This window comes from Diceros bicornis, chromosome 31 (assembly GCF_020826845.1).
Source record: "Diceros bicornis minor isolate mBicDic1 chromosome 31, mDicBic1.mat.cur, whole genome shotgun sequence".
NCBI classification, from domain to species: Eukaryota; Metazoa; Chordata; class Mammalia; order Perissodactyla; family Rhinocerotidae; genus Diceros; species Diceros bicornis.
The window spans coordinates 22918958-22933551 of NC_080770.1; the positions used below are offsets into that span (position 1 = coordinate 22918958).

General features: G+C 40.0%; 1 protein-coding gene across 13 annotated transcripts in view; it reads left to right on the top strand.

The window, feature by feature from the left end:
* The window catches only part of CELF1 (CUGBP Elav-like family member 1), a 71586-nt gene that overhangs the window by 7625 nt on the left and 49367 nt on the right, over positions 1–14594 (top strand). Inside the window, exon 1 of one of the 13 annotated variants that reach the window (XM_058526972.1) lies at positions 7520–7646. The exons of the other annotated variants lie outside the window; for them this stretch is intronic. The gene's annotated coding sequence lies outside the window, so the exon portion shown is untranslated. Of the gene's footprint in view, positions 1–7519; positions 7647–14594 lie in introns of those variants that run through there. 13 annotated transcript variants of the gene reach the window in all.

Here is a 14594-nt window from a genome sequence, read left to right on the forward strand (position 1 = left end):
CACCCGGGATCTGAACCCGGGCTGCCACTAGCGGAGCGCACACACTTAACCACTAAGCCATGGGGCCAGCCCCCGTGGGTGTGTGTTTTTTTTTATACTTACCATTGTTTGTAAATTTTTATACAGAGAACATGAATTTCATAAATATGGAAAGTTACATTAAAATTAGGCTTTTTTCCTCAAGGGATGAGAAAGCTTAGTTAGAGGAGACTATGAGTATAAGATATTTCATCATCTTAAATGATTTAAAGCCTTTTAACTCTTAGAGCTTTGTGAAGTTCTGATGTGACCCTCAATTAGCTGACCTTTTCCTCGCTTTACAAGAAATGGACTCACTTTCAGAACAGCTTTTGGATTGTTAACACTTTGATTTTTCTCTTCCTCCACTTAGAAAATATGGCAGCGAGTATACTGGCACCAAGTATACAGAGGAATGGTGAGTTCCAGGTTAGAGGCTGCAGCGCGATCTGACGGATCTCAGTTGATTTTAATATGTCTTTTGGGATGTGTTTGCAGGTGTGGAGTGTGGCTGTAGAAAGAACTGTTCACTGACTTGCTGACCTGCAGGGACTGCCGGCTCTTTTACAGCAGTGTTCGGCGTGGACAAGATGGAGTTGAATATCACTTTTTCCCCATGTTGCAACTCCATTGAAACTTATTTTTGAGTTGGGAAATTCTTTAGTTTGGGGTTTATGCAAAATGAAGTCTTTTGGTTCCAAAGCTGTTTAATTTTATAGTGTTATACTTTTAATTTTGAAAGGTCAGTAGTTTTCATTTACATAACATTGCTACTCTTCAGCAGAAGAATCGCTAAATTAGAATCTGTCACCACTTTCTCATTGTTCTTTTACCTTTTTGTTTCCTGTGAGACTGAAGCAAAATCTTGCAGAGATTGTGGGAATGTGTGATATTTTGGTGATAATGTGGAGTAACTAATAGTCTGTTGTGAGTAGACTGTCTTTTTTAACCCAGTATTATTTGGACATCTGTTAAGTTTTTGCTAGTTTCTGTTCTGTACAGATAATTTACTGTAGGCTCTTCCCAGTTTCTTTGTGCTGTAGCTTTTGGGTGTTGTAAACAGTTCTCTTTTCTGCTCCAATCCCCTCCCTCCACACTACCATGACATAACTTGGCTAGTGTTTCTTTCCCTCCTGCATGAATTCTGTCTGCATGTTGCTGCTGACTTACCTTTCCAGGTTGGGTGGGACATTACCAGTGAGAAACACCTGTGCCATCCTGTTGGGTGCCTGCCTGATTCTGAATGCTGCTGTCTGAGCAAGAGTCTTAGGCGGTCCAGGGAGTGAAAGGAAGTCAGGGTGGTGACAAATGACTTGAAAATGTATAACTGACATTCATCAGCCAGCTGGTTATTACTGTACATTGAAGCAGTACTGCTTTGGGGTCATATAGTCATTTTAAACCTTATAGCAGGCTTTCAACAAGGATATTTCATTGGAAGCTATGTGGTAAAAGACTATTTATTCCTTAGGTCTCTATTTCTTAGATGGCTGGAGCAGGGTGAGTAGGCATCGCATTGTGTGTTCTTCAGCCCTTCCCTGCTCATGGTTCAGTTTCTGTTTGTCTGTCGTGTAGTGCACAGCTAACCTTCATCGTGAAGCTTTTCCTGTCCATTTCAATATGTATCAGAGGATATTATTTAGTATTTTATTAATGATATATATTTTTTCATTTCAGCAAGATTTTAAGCTTTTTGAGGGTGGAGACTGCCTTATTGCTTAATGTAGTACATATCTTTTGAGGAGTAAGACACAGTCCCTACCCTAATTATATTCTGTGATTTAGCCCTGCCTGTAACAGCTTATTCGACCAGGATTGGACACCTAACCCAAGCTGGGCAAATCAATTTCTCTGAGGAATTTGACATTGGAACTGAGATTCATGGGAACAAACAGATTATCTGAATTCAGAGAACTTGAAACATATAAACTCAGGTGCTGGGGTGCAGCCAAGTTCAGGCTCATACATGTGGAAGCAGTGAAGGCCAGTCTGCAGGGAGGGAGAATTAAGTCGATTCATCCAGAAAGAAGCATAGATGAGAAATGCAGCTCTAGAGAGAGAGGCAGACATCCACATGCAGAATAGCAGCCTGGGTGCATAAAGGCTTTCCAGGTGTGGCCCTGTTGTACTTTCTGCCTTGGGGTTCCTTGAGATAGTCGAGTATCCTTTCAATAAATTCCAGTTTTTGCTTAAGCTAGTTTCTCTTAATTACAACCAGAAGAGCTTTGAATAAGACACTTAGTACAGAGCTCTGCCTAACATTGCTTAAATTCATTTGAATTTTAGAATAGTCAGCCTAGGATCATGGCTCTGTGAAAGATTGCCCTTTTTCCCTCAATAGCTTCCAGACCCTTAGGCTGCCTGGGGTCTTGGCTCCTTTGTCTGTAGTGTAGACATTCACCTATATTGTTGCTGTTGGTGTGTAGAGTGCTTTTCTCTCGTGCTTTGCCAGATCAAGATTGAGGTTTTGTTTTGTTTTTTACAAGTTTTTAATGATTATTTGCTTATAACTAGTTCTTTTAGAGATGTAAGACTGATAATAATACTGCTATTTCAGATAGGAAACTTAAGTGAGCTATCATTTTTAAAGAATTTTTTGTGAGGCATATGGATTAGGTCATTTCTAGTTAAGTAACCCATTTGTTAAGTAACACACTGATTGTTTCCTCTTAACACATTTGTTAAGTAACACTGATTGTTTTAAAAAAAAGTTGATGGACTTGAGTGGAGCACAATAATGTGGGTTGAACAGCAGTTGAGACTTTGAACAAAGGGTAATGGTGAGTGGCTGTGTGCCCAGTTGATGAAGTCTGTCTGGTCTCGGCTCAGTTAGTAATTCCATGAATGATCTGTAATAGGAGCATCACAGTGGTGTTTTTCTCTCTGAGAAATGTTAATGAGGGGGAGAGGGAAGCTCTGAGAAAGACAGTTTAATGCTTCTAATTTGATTTTTTTCTTCCTGTGATCATTTGGTTTCTGTTAAGTTGAAAGACTTTATTCCAGAGAAATGTAAAATTTCCTGTATTATTAATGAGCAGGAATTAAAAAGAGAGAAGAGCCAGCTTTGAAACGTGGATTTGTATACAACTAGAAAGGAATAGAATTGCAGGGTAGAGAAAGCTGGAAGACATTATTTGATATTGGAGGCCAAATTGTTACGAATATGTACGTAAGCAGTGTCACGCCTTCGTGAACTGAATGCTGTGCGTAGACGAAGTCTTGCAGTCCGTAGTGCTTCCTCATATGGGGCCTTGCGCAAAGTAGATACTCGATAAATATTTGTTGAATACTCAATATCTGGTCGAATGGCACTTTAATTTTATGTTTTGAGACAGTTCAGTACTAAGGACTAGTAATAGGAGAAAAACCTTTTAGAACAGAAATTCTGTGAATTTCTTGTTTGTTCAAATCATTGTCTTTTGAAGATAATCAGTACTTTAAAGCTCCAAGGAGTTTTCTGAAAAAAATGTAAGCAGCTTTCCATTAAAAGACATTAAGTTGACTAAGATTTGTACTATAAAAGCTTTTGGGTAGCTCTGTGATGTTGAAACCTCATAATGTATATTGCCTGGACAAAATCAGAAGGCTCCTAGACAATCCTGATTCTAGCTCTGTTTTCCATAGCTCCAGAGAATAAGAAAAGGAGAATCTGATACTGCTGGCAGTCTGTGTTCTCTTGCTTTTCTGGGCTAAGACATGCATTTAAAAATAAAATAAGGAAATTGTAAACCAGTAGTAAAAATGAATAAAGCACACAGGAGTTTGTCTCCTCTCGTGTCCTGTGGCCTTCGTCTCTGCTTTTTGTCTTTAGACCATCTGATATTAAACTGATGTGGCAGAACTGTGCTCTGGGCTTGTCCTTCGCATTTCCGCTTTCGAGTTTATGGGAAATAATCATGGAAAGACACCATGTTTATTATATATTTATTGTTTTTATCATATGCTTTTTCTGTGTAATAGCCTCTGGATACATTTACAAGTGCAAAAAAAAAAAATCTTGCCAACTTCTTTACTGAAGTAATTTGGGTTATCGATTGTGGCGATGGGATTGGGAAACTATTTAAAAATAACCCTTTTGGACCTGCTACAGAAAAGCTTAGGTGGGGGCCTGGCCCGGTGGCGCAGGCGGTTAAGTGTGCGCGCTCCGCTGTGGCGGCCTGGGGTTCACCGGTTGGGATCCGGGGCGCGCACCAATGCACCGCTTGGCGGGCCATGCTGTGGTGGTGTCCCATATAAAGTGGAGGAAGATGGGCACAGATGTTAGCCCAGGGCCAGTCTTCCTTAGCCAAAAAAAAAAAAAAAAAAGGATTGGCAGATGTTAGCACAGGGCTGATCTTCCTCACAAAAAAAAGAAAAGCTTAGGTGAGTCAATATATCAAAACCACATACAGTATTTCTATGGAATATCTTGATGCCTGTTGCTTACCTTTAGCTGATTATATTCTATCTCCTTAAATCCATTTTTTTTTTTTTTAGGCCTGTAAATTTGCGATTTCTGTTTTTCTTTTTTTTTTTTTTTTGCTGAGAAAGATTCGCCCTGAGCTAATGTCTTTTGCCAATCTTCCTCTTTTTGTTTGAGGAAGATTCGCCCTCAAGTAACATCTGTGCCAGTCTTGCTCTATTTTGTATGTGGGTCACTGCCACAGTATGGCCGCCACTGAGTAGTGTAGATCCGTGCCCAGGAACTGAACCCAGGCTGCCAAAATGGAGTGCTGCAAACTTAACCACTAGTCCACAGGGCTGGTGCCTCTGTTTTACTTTTATAATATGGTTATGAATTTGGTTTCAACACATTTTATCTTAGTGGTATTTGTATTTTCAATAATTAATTATTAGTTTGAAATCAAGGAAAGATTTTTATGAGCAGAGGGTCACTTCTTGAGCTTTGTTCTAGGTACCTTCTAGCTCTCAAGTTATTGTGGATCAAGCCTAGGATAGCTGAAGTTCTAGATTATTATTATGAAATCAAGTGCTATTTTTATTAATGTTCATTCATCTAGGTTTTTTTTTTTTTTTTTTGGTGAGGAAGATCAGCCCTGAGTTAACATCCATGCCAATCCTCCTCTTTTTGCTGAGGAAGACTGGCCCTGAGCTAACATCCGTGCCCATCTTCCTCCACTTTATATGGGACGCCTCCACAGCATGGCCTGACAAGTGGTGCGTGGGTGCGCGCCCGGATCCGAACCCGGGCCGCCAGCAAGCAGAGCTCGAGCACTTAACCACTATGCCACGGGGCTGGCCCCTATCTAGTTTAACTTTGCTCTGTGTTGAGACCTAGAGAAAGACTCCACTCTGTTCCAGGAAGCATACAAGACTTAAAAAAATGTATTCTTTTGAATTCTGACTGCTCCACTTCTCTGAACACTAGATCCACAGATCAGACTTGTAAATGACCTGTTTTCTTAAGGTATCTTCTAACAGAATGGGTCCCAGGGGAGCTGAGTGGCAGCACACATTTAGCTGGGAGTGGCAGTCATCTCCCTGAATTATATCCGCTTTTCCACACACAGTAATTTTGGAGGCAGACTTGGGATTTAAACTTCCAGTTCTCCGTTCTGGTCCAGTTTGATTTATTTTATAATAAATTTTATTTATTATAATTCTGTTTTGTGTGTCTGATATATTTCTAACATAACCTTGTAGGGAAGCTGAAATTTCTTGAGTAGAAAACTTGCTTTGGAGAACTTTGAAGTCTTGATAGGAAAAATACTAAACAATATAATTTATGCAATATGGTGATCCAGAAAGAAATGGCAGCATACATAGGTCATTGAAACTTCATTGAGTTTATATTTATTTAATTGTTTTCATTAATAGGGAGGGAAAAGATTAAGACTTGAATATGTTTAAGTCTTCTTTTGCAAGAGAGAGTCACTAAAACAGTTTTAATATTTCTTCGGAATTGTATACTACATGGTAATATTTCTTGAAGGCAGTTTGCTGAAGAAAAATTAGATCAGGCTTTCTGAATTGCCAGAGCCAGAAAATGCTTTGACCAAAAAAAAAACGGGCTGGTGGATCCACCCCTAGAAATCCTAGTGGGTCCCTATGGTAACAACCTCCTTGCTTACAACTTGTCACTGTGTAACTGTCACTGGGGTTCAAAGAAAAGCCAGTATATCAAGAACTGTGTGGCATTAACTACTCCTTGATAAAATACTGTTGCACATTTGCAAAAAGCCAGAAATAGAAAGTTAAAGGTTTTAATTTCTGTGTTCCGTTAATTAGATGCTTTAAAAAGCTGCCTAATTATGGTAAGGTGCAGCAGTGGGAAGGTGGTGGGTGGCCGTGGCGGGCATAGGAGGAAGACATAGGCTCAGAATGTTAGAATCTCAGAGATTTTTCTTCTCTAATCCTTTGATTTTGCAAATGAGGAAAGTGAAATGCCTTACTTAAGTTCACATGGAAGTAGAAGCAGGATTCCAGCCCAGGCTTCTGATTTTCCAGCACACTCTTCTGCTGTCTCCACTCATGCGTTCCATTTACCATACCTCTGCTTTTCATAAATGAAGTCTCAGTTTCTAAGGGTAGGAAAGGACCTTAGAGGTCATACAGGGAAACTTTCTACCCAGCAAAGGAATCGCTTCTACAGCAGTGTGGGCAGGTGGCCTCTGCCTCTTCCTTCCTCCTTCAGGTGGGGGTTACCTATCTAGTTCGCAAAAGCCCTACTGCCTGAGTTCCAGGAGAGGAGAGTTTTACATGGATTTCCCATTTTAAAGCCATATGCTTTGTTTTTCTCCCCTTACAAAAGAGCAATGGAAAATCAGATCCCAGTTTTTCATTAGTCTGTTTATCTCCATTTAAGTCATGCTTGTCAGTCATGACAAGACAGTAATTTGTTAAAAGAATTATGTCGTACCTAAACCCTAGAACTTTGAAAAGATAATGCCATATTTGGAACAAGCTACTCCTTTAAAAGGTGGGAGGAAAGAAAGGATAAATGCTGTATTCAGAATAAAGTACTTTAAAATGTGCTTAATAGATGAGATGATTGTGAGGTGAAGAGTATCAAAAGAGACCTCAAAATAGTTTAAAAGCCAAATAGGCAAGTTGTTTTGTATTGTTCATGGTGCATGTGTGAATGTTTAGAGTAGGTTCATTTACACAAAAGTGGATTTTGGGTTCAAAACCAACATTATTTTGGTAATTATTAATTACATATACCAAAAAAAGGATTTTAGGTCCATTGTTGGGATGTCCTGCTGCTCACTCTGCCAGTCCTTTAATGCCGTTGTCAGTAAGTCCTTCACTTTTATTCCACTTTTCCCCTTTCCACACTGTTTGAAAGGTAGTGATAGTAAATATTTAAGATTATTAGTTTGGGAATTTTTTTATACCTTTTAAGCAAAGCACAAATGCGTATTTTCTAATAAGATATATAGAAATGTTTTCAGTTTCTTATAAACACAGTTATTTTTTCCTCGAAGAATTTACCAGACCTAAAAATGGAGAATTTGGCTCCAATATTAATTTTCCTTTTTGTCTTACCAGAAAATTAAAGTGAAAATGCTGTTGGCAGTCTTTTGCTGTCTTGACTTCACAGTAGAGAATTCTATAATGAAAATGTGGCTGAGTTTTTAATACTCTGGAATTTCATGATCACCAGCACTTCTTGTTGTGCAGCCAAGGTAATTAAGGTAATCAAATATTGTAGTCATTAGCAGGTGTAGCCTGGCTCTAAAGGAAATCTGTAATGCTAGTTTCATCCACAGTGCCCTTTTCCCTCATTTACTCTAAAATGTATTTGTTATTTAGTTATTATTCTGTTTCTTAATTTGACCAGTGAATTTTTTTTTTTTGTGAGGAAGATCGGCCCTGAGCTAACATCTGCCAATCCTCCTCTTTTTGCTGAGGAAGACTGGCCCTGGGCTAACATCCATGCCCATCTTCCTCTACTTTATATGGGATGCCGCCACAGCATGGCTTGACAGGTGGTGCATTGGTGCACGCCCGGGATGCTAACCGGCGAATCCTGGGCCGCCACAGGGGAGCACATGCACTTAACTGCTTGTGCCACTGGGCTGGCCCCCTGAATTTTTTTTTTCTGTGTGAGGAAGATCAGCCCTGAGCTAACATCCGATGCCAGTCCTCCTCTTTTTTGCTGAGAAAGATTGGCCCTGGGCTAACATCCGTGCTCCTCTCCCTCTACTTTATATGGGATGCTGCCATAACATAGCTTTTTTTTTTTTTTAATTAAAGCTTTTACTTTATTTATTTATTTTTTTTATAATTTCATTTTTATTTATTTTTCCACCCAAAGCCCCAGTAGATAGTTGTATGGCATAGCTGCACATCCTTCTAGTTGCTGTATGTGGGACGCGGCCTCAGCATGGCCAGAGAAGCGGTGCATCAGTGCGCACCTGGGATCCGAACCCGGGCTGCCAGTAGCGGAGTGCGCACACTTAACCGCCAAGCCACGGGGCCGGCCCGCCATAGCATAGCTTGACAAGCGGTGCGTTGGTGCGTGCCCGGATCTGAACCTGCGAACCCTTGGGCTGCCGGAGCAGAGCTCGTTCACTTAACCACTGCACCACTGGGCCGGCCCCTGACCAGTGAATTTTTTCACGGAAGTTCATTGTACAAAGTTTTCCTTGATAAGAAAGTATGCCAAATTATATGGTAATGAAAGAAACTAGAAATTAGACTTCACATTGACAGTGGGACAGACAGACGGAGACAGACAGAGGTGGGGAGGGAGAGAGAGATGGTTGCTCCTTTACCATTTTGTAGACAAGGAAACTTGAGGTTAGGAAGCTCACTGAGGAAAGTAACTTCTTTGGTGCATCTGGCTTTTAGGTGGTAGGACAGGGCTGGGCTACTAGTCCACACTCCAAATGCTGTGCTCTTTTCCTGTACTTTTCTTGCTTATTGAGGCCCAGTCTTGTAACAATAATGAAGTAATTTATTTTTGTAACGTCTCCCTTTCATATGATAGTATGATTTTTAACTATTAATCGGTAACGTAAATTCAGTGTCTTATTCTAGAAGTTCTTACCTTTGAGAGAATTAGGAAAGTAGGCATATCTGTTTAACTGCCCTGATATTGCTTGTGCACCTTACCTAAACTGTTTACCAGTTTTTTTATTGAAAAGTAGGAGTAATTTAACCCTAACAGAAGCGGCATGGAAATGTGGTTTTAAGGTAGGTGGCATTCATAGCATCTTCAAGTCTTTCAGAAGAAATGCATGGATCATAACGGAGTTTCTATGGGCAGACAGGTGGAGGTATCCCTCCCACGGGTCATTTAGTTGATGGGAAAACTGGATGTTGCATCTTTTTTTTTTTTTTTTTTTGCTGAGGAAGATTAGCCCTGAGCTAACATTTATTGCCGATCTTCCTCTTTTTGCTTGAGGAAGGTTCACCCTGAGCCAGCATCTGCACCAGTCTTCCTCTGTTTTGTACGTGGGTCGCCACCACAGCATGGCCGCTGACGAGTGGCGTATGTCTGCGCCTGGGAGCCAAACCCAGGCCACTGAAGTGGAGCATGCTGAACCCAACCACTAGGCTGCAGGGCCGGCCCCCAGGATGTTACATCTTTATTTGGTTCACTAGTGAAACATGACGTAAAAGACTGCTCCCCACTCCCGCCCAGAAGTCTGGTCCCTCTCTCCCAACTCGCATGCCCCACAGCCATCCTTTTGGCTCTGATATTGCTTCTTAATTCTAAACAGCCATATCCTGTGAAATTCTAGAAAAGAGAGAGAGAGAACACCAACCTCTCCTGGCTGCCTTGCGGTCACTGTCACGTTTACCAAATGGTCTGCTCTATGACCATGTCCTCTTTTGACTGGACCCACATTAAAGAGTGTCCCAAATGCTGTCTTGATGTATGTCCTCACTAGCAATCTTGTTTTTTAAGCCTCCCTTTACAGGTTGATTCACAGTGGGGGAGAGCCATGTTCAGAAACAACTTCTGATAGCCTGAATCTTCTTGTCTTTCATCTCTTTGCTTCTATTTATGTTCTTTGTACCTCTTCCTTGAGCTTGCACCTTCTGCAAAGTTGACTATTATATCATCTTTGGGGCTGCAAAATCAAAGTTGGAAGATTTTAAAGTTAAAGCTCCCAGAATAATGTTGTCGCCCACTTTGCACATATGTCACATTTTCAGTTTACTAGTTAAGCCTCTAAATATGCGCTTTATATACAGTATGTGCAGTGTGATGACTTAGGTTGCCATGAGAACCTAAAATTTTAGGCTTAAATGGTTCAGTAACAGGCACGTTTTTTTTCTTTTATTGTCTTAGAGGTAGGCTAGTTTTTTCTTTTATCTAATATACTTTTTACAAATTGAAATATTAGGCAGTGGCCATTCTCCTATATCACCTCTTGCTAACAGGATGGGTAACTTCTTTGCCTATTAGCAGCCTCCTTCATTCCAGTCTTCCGTGCTCTGGTTTTTTTCCCCTCTGTACTTGTCTCCTATTACTTTCTTTGCTACAGGATAGAATTAGAAGTAGGACACTGGGAGCTTTACCTTTTTTAAAAAGTGCACCTGGTAAGAGAGGAGCTGTCCGGTGGGATATCCCCAAGCACACCTAAGGAATTCTGTTCTTATAGAAGCCCTCTGAGATGAGCTGTAGTAAAATTTGCTTGAAAACTTTTTTTAAAAAAAGTGTTGTGATGTTAGTCTGTCATCTAAAAACAATTCAGGTTCAGTTTGAATTGGAATACATTATTTTGAATAATTTCTTGGCCAGGGTGACTTGTTTATTCTTGACTGGATTTAGTCATGAAGGTTGCCTTCTTTTTGGATCAGGAAGTACAAGAGGAGATGACAGGATGTTAGAGATGGATCAAACTATATATTGTTTAGTCTTGAGCTCTTAAACCTTTTTGGATCATGGACTCCCCTTTGAAAATGTGGTAAAAAGCTATGGACCCATTTCCCTATAAATAGAAACAAATAACTACATAAATATATTTTACATGTATATGTAAAATTTTGCACACAACATAAGGGAGTTTAGGGAATCCATGAAATATCCATGAATTCTCTAGGTCTGTGGACCCTACATATGGACTCCTGATCTGGTCCAGTACCATTTTTCTCTTGGGGGAATGGGAAATGGGAAAGAAATGACTTTCCAAAGGCCATACTATAGGTGTTTATAGCCATTTTGATTTTGAGGTTATACTTGAAGTAATCACCCTTGGTGTATACAATTATGGTCTTTTGCATTATCTTCTTTATTTTTACTTAGTTGTCTTCACATAAGTAGTCTTAATAAAGTACATAATAGGTAATTAAATCTGTGATCTTACCCAAAAAGTAGCATATTAATCCATAATAAGCTACTCTTTGGGAAATCAAAGTTTCTATAACAAGGCTGCTCAGAAAATATATAAGACACTGTACACAGTTAAGAGATTTTTAATAAAATGTTGAACACTTGCATGTCTGTTTTGTGGGACATGAAAGTGCCTCTTCTGCTGGAATCCTGCTGTGTTCTTTTCTTTTTCAGTATAGTCATGCACTGCATAATGACGTTTTAGTCAGTGATGGATCACATGTACCTCAGTGGTCCCACAATATACATATATATACCGTATATCCTAGGTGTAGGCCATACCACCTAGGTTTGTGTGGGTACGTGCTGTGTTCTCATGACAAAATCGCCTAACGACACATTTCTCAGAATGCATCCCTGTTGTTAAGTGACATGACTCTATATCATACGGTGTGGACAAGGCTCTCCCTTGCACTAGGAGATCTAGGTAGTAGGATTGAGAGATCAAGTTTGCTATCATTTAGCATCCTTTGCTCATCATTACTGCATTGCCTGTAAGAGGCAAAGAGAAAATTTCAAATGGTTAATTTGCTGATAAAATATGTTAAAGTACATAATTATGGTAGACCAATTATATTTAGGAATTTGAAGCATTTTAAGTTTTAGGGAAAGTGTGTTGCTGGGAGGCTATCTAGTATATTTATGCCCCATAAGTTTGGGGTTGCGTACATATGTACACCAGACTGTTCAGTGATGGCATGGAGCTGGGCAATGCTCTTTTCTCTGGAGTTCCTCTTCGTGACTGGATGACTTAGCAATGTTTTATAATCAAGGATCTCAGTACATCAGCATCAGCATTTCTAGTCCCACCATTTTGTTTCCCTGTAGCAGGGTTTTTTTTTTTTTTTTTCTTGTTTTCATGGTGGTGTAAAATTTGCTCAAAAGGCTAGGCAGAGATTTCTGAGATGGAACAATATTTTCCTGAAAGTATTATGTGAGAGATGTTAGAGTGGATGCTGAGTTATGGTCTGAATTAATTTTTATCTTTTTTTGGAATATATTTTCTCTAAAGTGAGCAAAACCTGTAACTTTGCTTCCATAAGCAGTGTGGTATTAATCTCATACTACAGTGAAACATTTTAGGTTTAAATTACTTTACATTTTTAAATTATGGACTCAAAAAAAAATTTCAGAAGTGGAGCGACCTCAGAAATCATCTAGTCCAGATCCTATATCCTCACATTTAAGAAAATTGCAGGTGCACTTAGTAAGAGTGCTGGTAGGTGGGACCCGTGGAAGGTCTAGGTCTGTCCGTCCTCAGTCTCTTTCTCTTACTTTGCATAGCGTTTGTAGTTTGTGCCTCATACTTCAGCACTGGTCATATACTATCAGCCTTTATTATCTCATGTGTCAATCTTAGATCTGAGAACTGGACTGGAAGTATTAGAGGTCAGTGATAGTATGGCTTATGTTTATGCTACAGTCCCTACAGTACTGAATAAGTATATTGACAGTGCACAGTAAGTATTCGTTGAATTCATTAAGAGCTAAAGTACAGGGCCGCCCCCGTGGCTTAGCGGTTAAGTGCGCGCTCCGCTACTGGCGGCCCGGGTTCGGATCCCGGGCGCACAGTGACGCACCGCTTGTCGGGCCATGTTGAGGCCGCATCCCACATACAGCAACTAGAAAGATGTGCAACTATGACATACAACTATGTACTGGGGCTTTGGGGAAAGAAAAAAAGGAGGAGGATTGGCAATAGATGTTGGCTCAGAGTCGGTCTTCCTCAGCAAAAAGAGGAGGATTAGCATGGATGTTAGCTCAGGGCTGATCTCCCTCACACACACACAAAAAAAGCTAAAGTACGGAATCGGGCTGGCCCAGTGGCGTAGTGGTTAAGTTCATGCACTTTGCTTCAGTGACCCCGGGTTTGTGGGTTTGGATCCTGGCCACGGACCTATACACTGCTCATCAAGCCATGCTGTGGTAGCATCCCATATACAAAATGTAGAAAGATTGGCACAGATGTTAGCTCAGGGACAATCTCCCTCACCAAAAAATAAATAAAATACAGAATCATTTGAGCCAATTAGCTGTGCATTTCTTATCTTTGGAGAGTTCACCCTGGCCAGAAATTAAACTTTTCATATTCTGCGCATTGAGCTGAATCTGAGTGAATTGTTCTAAGCAGAGTAATTTTTGGAACACAATTATTTGGCTTCTGATATATTTATATAAGCCAGCAAGCATCCTGGGAAATATATCTTTTTTTTTTTTTTTTTATTGATGTTTTAATGGTTTCTAACATTGTGAAATTTTGGGTTGTACATTTTTGTTTGTCCATCACCATATATATGACTCCCTTCACCCCTTGAGCCCACCCCCACCCCCACCCCCCACCCCCACTGCCCCTGGTAACCACAGTCCAGTTTTCTCTGTCCATGTGTTGGTTTATATTCCACATATGAGTGAGATCATACAGTGTTTGTCTTTCTCTTTCTGGCTTATTTCACTTAACATAATACGCTCCAGGCCCATCCATGTTGTTGCAAATGGGACGATTTTGTCTTTTTTTATGGCTGAGTAGTATTCCATTGTATATATACACCACATTTTCTTAATCCAATCGTCTGTCGAGGGACACTTAGGTTGCTTCCACTTCTTGGCTATGGTGAATAATGCTGCAATGAACATAGGGGTGCATAAGCCTCTTTGGATTGTTGATTTCAGGTGCGTTGGATAGATTCCCAGTAGTGGGATGGCTGGATCATAGGGCATCTCTATTTTTAATTCTTTGAGGAATCTCCATACCGTTTTCCATAGAGGCTGCACCAATTTGCATTCCCACCAGCTGTGTATGAGGGTTCCTGTTTCTCCACATCCTCTCCAACATTTGTTGTTTTTTGTCTTGGTGATTATAGCCATTCTAACAGGCGTGAGATGGTATCTTAGTGTTGTTTTGATTTGCATTTCCCTGATGATTAGTGATGTTGAGCATCTTTTCATGTGCCTATTGGCCATCTGTATATCTTCCTTGGAGAAGTGTCTGTTCATTTCCTCTGCCCATTTTTTGATCGGGTTGTTTGTTTTTTTGTTGTTCAATTGTGTGAGTTCTTTATATATTATGGAGATCAATCCCTTGTCAGATGTATGTTTTGCAAATATTCTCTCCCAGCTGGTTGGTTGTCTGTTCATCTTGATTCTGGTTTCATTTGTCTTATAAAAGCTCTTTAATCTGATAAAGTCCCACTTGTTTATTTTTTCTTTAGTTTCCCTATGGGAAATATATCTTAAAAATTATATCAATTTATTTTAACTTGTACCAACTGGAAAAAGAGACCTCAAA